This window comes from Schistocerca americana, chromosome 5, assembly GCF_021461395.2.
Source record: "Schistocerca americana isolate TAMUIC-IGC-003095 chromosome 5, iqSchAmer2.1, whole genome shotgun sequence".
Taxonomy (NCBI): domain Eukaryota; kingdom Metazoa; phylum Arthropoda; class Insecta; order Orthoptera; family Acrididae; genus Schistocerca; species Schistocerca americana.
Window position 1 is genome coordinate 407,198,866 of NC_060123.1, and position 7,107 is coordinate 407,205,972.

A 7,107-nucleotide genomic window follows, 5' to 3' on the forward strand; every position below is an offset into this window, starting at 1 on the left:
TTTCTCGGGCGGCTGTCGCCCAGGTGGGTGCCCGCGACGCATTACGTGCAGGTGGTCACTTAACTTTCTTACGGAAATATTTACGACAGCAGTTTCCGCTACAGTGACAGTCTCACATAAGAATATTTCACAGGTCAAGAATTATCGTTCCAAATCTGTAGAAACAAAACCCTATAAATATAACAGTGTCCAAAAAATTTTTCGTTGGCATTGTAATACATTCACACATGTACACACATTTCATAATTCTAAAGTATGATTCTCGGTTTCCAACATCCTGTTTCACAAGTCAAGAGTCCCTACCCACTATTCATTACTCCTTACCTTATTACATATATACGTATCCATCGACACTCGTCAATATTTCGTCATTATAAATATGAAACATAATCAAATAACTCATATAGCCTCAGCCTATTAATCATAAACATACCTCAGCAGCATAATACACATCGTCGTCGTAAAAATAACACCATAACACCTCAGTCAAATCTCAAAATCGTCGTAGCTTTCTGCAATAATTTCAAACCCTAAAAAAAATATTCTCTGCTCATTTCAATAATGTCATCTACCTCAAACGTACTTTAAAATCATGCTCCCTTACCAAATATATCATTCAAAGCTCTCATAGTATCACAATGGTTCCGAAAAAATATGAGCATTTCACAAAGTGCAGACAAAATACAATTTCATAAGTGTGAAGTTATCCAACTGTGTAATTGCGTAAACATCTGTCACTGATGTAATAAAAAAAAGTTTAGATAGCTGTGTAATTTGTGTGTTAGAGAAATATGGTACCGATGTGTAAAGTTGTATAAGCAAATACCATATTAGCTAGGGTTCCTTGTGGTTGCCACACACATGGTACACAAAGTAAGCGTGTACCCCCCTGAGGATTAATGTAATTATACCCTCAGGTGTTACAGATTACAGCAATGGAATGAAATGTATCACGGAAAACTTTCTTTGTAATTCAAAAAATCTTTAAAAATAAATGTTTTAAGTACAAAATTAATCACTCAAATACGTGTACTGTAGCGCTAAATGTGCGTCTTGTTGCAACATAATCTGTGTGGAAGTGTCATAGTCATCGTCCTCCGAAAGCTAAGTTCTGCAGAAGTCAATGTACTTACCTCATAATACACAAAAGTGAAATGCTTTGCGTATAAATGTCTTAGTTATTACGCTTATTGCCGTGATGAGGAAAGTACTGTGCTGTAACGTATTGTTGTGCTACGGAAAAGGCAGTCTCATTGTAGCTATACCACAAAAGTTACTATTAAAACCTGTTTTACTTTCCAGAATAAAACAGAAAACTGTGCAGATATAAAACAGAAACACTGCAAAAGCAACATTGTAAATTGTCACTCATTAGTAGCGTCGTGATAAAACCGTGTAGCTGTCACATAAACTAACCACTGTGCCATCTGGTATCTCACTGAAAGTACTTTAAATCCGGAATATATTTTCAAGTAAACCAAAATGTTGCATTAAAATCTCATTAGCAGTACTGGTAAATGTTCTAAGTATGTAAGCCTTATAGTCGTTCCATAATCGTGCAACTAACAAGCAAGAATGTACACACACAACAACACTGTGACGTCTGTTCACTATAACAATGCAATCGTCATTTCTGTTTCAATAAGTTCTCTTGGTTCTTGGCTGGATATTTAACTTCAAACATTGTTGCATGTTAACAGATTATAAGTCTGACAAGCATACTAGTAATGTAAAGTGAAAAGTTTTATGGCAATGACAAAGTTAAAAAGCAGATTATCTTTCAATAAACGGTTTTACATGTGAAATGTGGTGTAAACCTTTACGCTTCCTAGTACGCAGACTTTCAACTGAAAAGCAATTGTCATGTTTTATACGTCGGTAAGGAATGCTAAAAGTTTTCTCAAGGTTAGCGTCTATGTTATTTTTCTCTGAGCCAGCCGGCGCACGCGGCTGCCTGTGGTGCGAGTCATTGTCTGTTCCTTTGTTGGCGCGCGTCGTTATTGGGATTAGGAGACCTAACTTCTACAAATTCACTTTGACGGGAAGGCCCTGCCCTGTTTGAAGCTCGCCAGTTCTGATGGAATTCAGGTCTGTCGTTTTGTCGGTAGTTTACACAGTTTCTTTCTTGTCGGCCACGTGGTGGAGAATTTCTCCCTGAATCGTAACTGCGTGCTGAACTGTTGCGTCTGAAATCATTCTGCCTCCCTTGACAATAATAGTTCTGGTTACCATATTGTCTATTTCTATGGTTATCTCTGTCATATTCATTTCTACGGAAATGCGATCTTTCTCTGTAACTATTTTTCTGCCAGCGGTTGTCATAAGGGTGGTGTCTGTTTTGGTCACGATTTGTGTTGTGAGAATAGCCTTGTCATGTCCAGTTATTACTTCTGTCGTCACGGAATTGTGACGGATGTGACCTGTAGTGATTGTTTTCCTGGTTTCGCGTCCGGCGACTGTCTGTGTCAATTTCTAATTCTTGTAGGAGTCCCTGAAAAGCTTCAATGTCGTCTTTGCAACGTCCTGCCAAAATAATATGTCGTAAATGTTCGGGCAATTTGAGTAAGCAAATGCGGATGAGTTCTGAGGGGCTGTATGGGTTTGAAAGATACTGATTCTTATGCAACATGTCTTCAAAATACTTCATAAGACTGGAAAATTCAGATTGTTCGAAACGTTTCATCATTATGATGCTATGTTTTACTCGGTCTTGTGTGGCTTGAGACCAATATGCTGAGAGGAAGGCATGGTAAAACTCTCCTTCACTGTGGCAATCGTGAATTACCGATCGCATTCTTACAGCTGGTTCATTCTCCAAGTAGCCACACATAAATTCTAATCTGTGTTCTAACGACCTGTTGGGAGGAAAACAATGAGAGAATTGATGGAGCCATGCTTGTGGATGAATGTCGTTGCCAGAATTCTTAAATGTTTTGAATTTACGTGTAGTAATGAACAGCTTATAGTCAAAATCATCATGTCGGCAGGTCGCATATCGGTCATTGTTACTTCGTTTCGGCGGTTCCATCTCAAAATCCAATGCGCCTTGCCAATTTCTTTCATAATTTCCGAAGTGTCCTGTGTTATTATTTTGTGGTTGTTCCGTATTTCTATGTCCCTCTTCCCGTATTGGAGCGCGAGTGTCCTCTGAAATACGTAATTGTTGTATTACCTGCGTCAACTGATCTTGTACTTCCCGGATTTCTCTTTTGTACTGTGTATTGATTTGATTTTGATTTTGTTTGAATTTTCTTATTTGTTCATACTCTTCTGTGTCAGTGAAGGCTACGGGTCTTGTGTCATTCAGATCATCATCTACCTTTGTAGATAAGTCAGTGACCTGATCTGAAAGTTCGGCTACTTTCTCCGATAGTGTACTTATTTCCTCCATGTGTCTTTCTGAACCAATTTTCAGGATATCTACTGTGTCCTTTAAGTTTTCCTGAGTTCTTGCAAGTTGCGTAACCGAATCGGTAGATGCAACTGAGTCAATTTTAGCTTGCAAGGTCTCATGATTTTCATGAACAATAGTTTGCAGTTCTTTTATGGCTGCTTCGTGATTCTGTAATACATTTTCATGACGCGAAAAAATAGGTTGGAAATGCTCACAAATTTGTGTTTTTACGTCATTACAGACCTTTTGACATTTCGATTCGATGTTATGTAACTCAGTGGTTAAATCTTCACGTGTTTGTTCAAGTGTAGTGTCTAACTTTTGAAGATTTTGTTCCATTGTGTCTAACTTTTTGAGATTTTGTTCCACTGTGTCTAACTTTTTAAGATTTTGTCCCATTTGTCTCTGATTTTGTTCCATTTGTTGCATTAATTGCAATAATAATGTATTAGTGTCTGGAATCTGTTTCTCTACGCTTTTCGGCAGTGCATTTGCACCGGCAACATTCACATTTTGACAAGCAGAAAATGCGTCTTGACTTATTTGAGAAAACGGTGATAACCCAAAACCTGAATCTACAGTATTTGCGAAATTGTGTCCTGTCATTTCGGATTCCTGAGGCGAGCTGTTGCCGACCGATCGATCGATAATGCTTCCCTGTTCACTACCTGTTTCACTGTCTACACCATTGTTTGCAGCCCGCTCCATTTCCCTATGCACAATTACCAAATTACTACTTTGAACATCAGTTAATTCATTACTCGGTGGCGCTAACACACTGCTTTAATTTTCACTGTCTTTTCTCAGTTTACTTTGGAGCCTAGTATTACGTTTTTCACACGCCATTATTGTCACAATATTTCACACGACAACACAGAAAAGCACAATTTGAAGAGCAAAAATAAGAGAACACATTAACATAACACTGAAAATAATATCTAGTTAATTGCAGCTGCGAAATACTTGGTGCAAATCTACATGCATGCCACAACTGTTTTACTGTACAAAAATAAAGACTGCAACTACAAAGGAGATTTTCTCTACAATTACGCGCTAGCAATAATCAAAATCTACACTAATTATACAAACTACAACAAAAAATCAGAAGATTCCAGTGAGGTATCCTCGGCTAAGGGTCGACATATGAAACGTCCCCTTTTTTGAACAATTATACATGACTGTGCTTAAACTGACACACAATATTTTGTTAGCGCAACGCAATCTGACTTTCAAAATTCCCTACAAAAGAATGGCCCTGACTAACATTAAACTATACCTTTCACAAATCACTTACCTCACAAAAATCTTCGCTGCTCAAGCTACTGCAATACAGCGTGCGCCACTACTGCCAGCTAAATAAAAGATTCAAACTACAGAAGGCACTAACTACTGATAGGGATAGTTAGCAAATGAAAGATATTAATAGAGAACAAACAGTGTATTTACCTTAATAGTCATATATAGCAGTTCATGACAAATTACAAAACTCCGCCATCTCTCTCCCCACATCCACCACTGCTGGCGGCTCACCTCCAACTGCGCAACGCTACGCGCTGTTCACAGCCAGCTGCCTAACACTACAATGGCGAGTATTACAACAATGCAAAGCAGACACAGACTGCCCACAGCACAGCCAGTGATTTTCATACAGGAGTGGCGTTATCAATAAAAAAAAACCTAAACAGCCTACTTACACATTTAGTCCACCTAGCATCATAAATAAATGAGTACTGCCAGCAGACGTCCATCGCTAACATAGATTATGCGGCAACAGTAGCCACGATTTATATAGTCGTAGTTCCCACTCGCATAGCTCTCTCGTGTTCAATAATGGAGATCTTTGTGCTACTTCGCTCCGCTATTACAAGGTCAGAAAGATGGACGCGTAGGTGCTAATGCAAGTATCCTGTTTTACCGATGGGTTTTTATATCTGCCGATTGAGGTCTGGAGGCAGAAATGACGGTGGGGAACCACGCTGAAAAGAAGGGGATGTATATTTGAGTTTTAACTGCAACCATTACTTGTAAGTTTCGGTTGGAACCGTCTGATGGAAAATGAAAAAGTATTTGAGACATTCCCCCTCTAGCTGATAAATAATTTTACAGTTTTTAGTCGATGTACCTATCGACAAAGTTCACCCAGCTAGCCGCGCGATCTAATGCGCAGCTTCCCGAGCGGGAAGGCGTTCCGGTCCCCGGCACGAATCCGCCCGGCGGATTAGTGTCGAGGTCCGGTGTGCCGTTCAGCCCGTGGATGGTTTTTAAGGCGGTTTTCCGTCTACCTCGGCGAATGCGGGCTGGTTCTCCTCATTCCGCCTCAGTTACACTATGACGGCGATTGCTGCGCAAACACTGTCTCCACGCACGCGTACACGATAATTACTCCACCAAGCCAACATTTTGGGTTACACTCGTCTAGTATAAGACGTTTCCGGTGGGGTCCGCTGGGGGCCGAACCGCACAGCAATCCTGAGTTCGGTGTGGGGCGGCGGTGGAGCGGGTGGACTGCTGTGGCCTGTTGTGGGGTTGTGGACCACTGAGGGCTACGGCGGAACGAAGCCTCCTAGGTCCCCGGTTCAATACACACAATACATAATACACCTATAGACAACTATACACTATAAGTCTAAGTTGAACCATCGTGTAAACAAACGTAGGAGGCAGGCCATACTCTTCTGATATTTGTTTCGTTGCTATTGTAGTGTGAATGGAACTCTTAACGCATACTAAGCATCGGTAGTCTTACTTTTCTTCGCTACTGTGCTACATCGTACTTGTGTCAAATCTGACTGAACTATCGGTTTCATTGTGCTTCGTATTTACTTAACAAAATCATAAAATTTGCTAAATCTGTGTTGAAAAATTTTTCATAAAAGTAGTTTTACGCGAATAGCGAGAGGGGCGCGGGAACAGGGAATAGGGAACAAAGACAACAGACTTGGCAGCTCTGCACGTATGCAGGATCAGCTCGTGAACAATACCCCTTGCCGGGTGTCTGGGACCTGTTTAGACGCCAAGGTTCTTTAAACTACAAGAAAACCATTTTGGTGGACATAGTAGGGTTATCATCTTCCAGACATTTTTTTCTTTTTTTAATATAACTGGGCAAAGTAATTTTTATTGGTCCTACGTTAATTTGAAATTTTTCCAGTGGGTTCAGAAAATACCCCACGTATATAGTACGTGACTTTCAATGTTATATTTCAACTTCGTTACGAAAATAAAAAAGCACAAACAATACTCTTTCTCAACCAAGACTCATACGTCCGCTGTTGTAACCAATTCATAGAAAATACATTCAGGTAAATGGCTGGAATAAATTCACAGTTAGGAACTGCGTTTTGTATAAGTAAGGCGTGGTATTATTTTATTCGTAATGGATCGTGATATACGCTTTGAAAGGGGCTACATCCTCGAGCAGATTTTAGCAGATATATGTAAGAGTGATAGTGATAATGAATCAGTTTTTGGAAATGGGGATGAGAGTGATGCTGATAATGATGTGAGGGGAAGATGTACAGGTCGGCGATGCGGTGGATGTTAACGAATGCGAAGAAGATAATAATGATATTCAACAAATCAGTGCGCCTACTCTTGTGTCTAGAAGTGTACAGACAACATATGACATAGTACCATCTGATGTGCGCAGGCAGGGTTCCAGGAGTATAATACGTCCAACTGTACATATTCCGCATTACCATAGGCCAAAAATA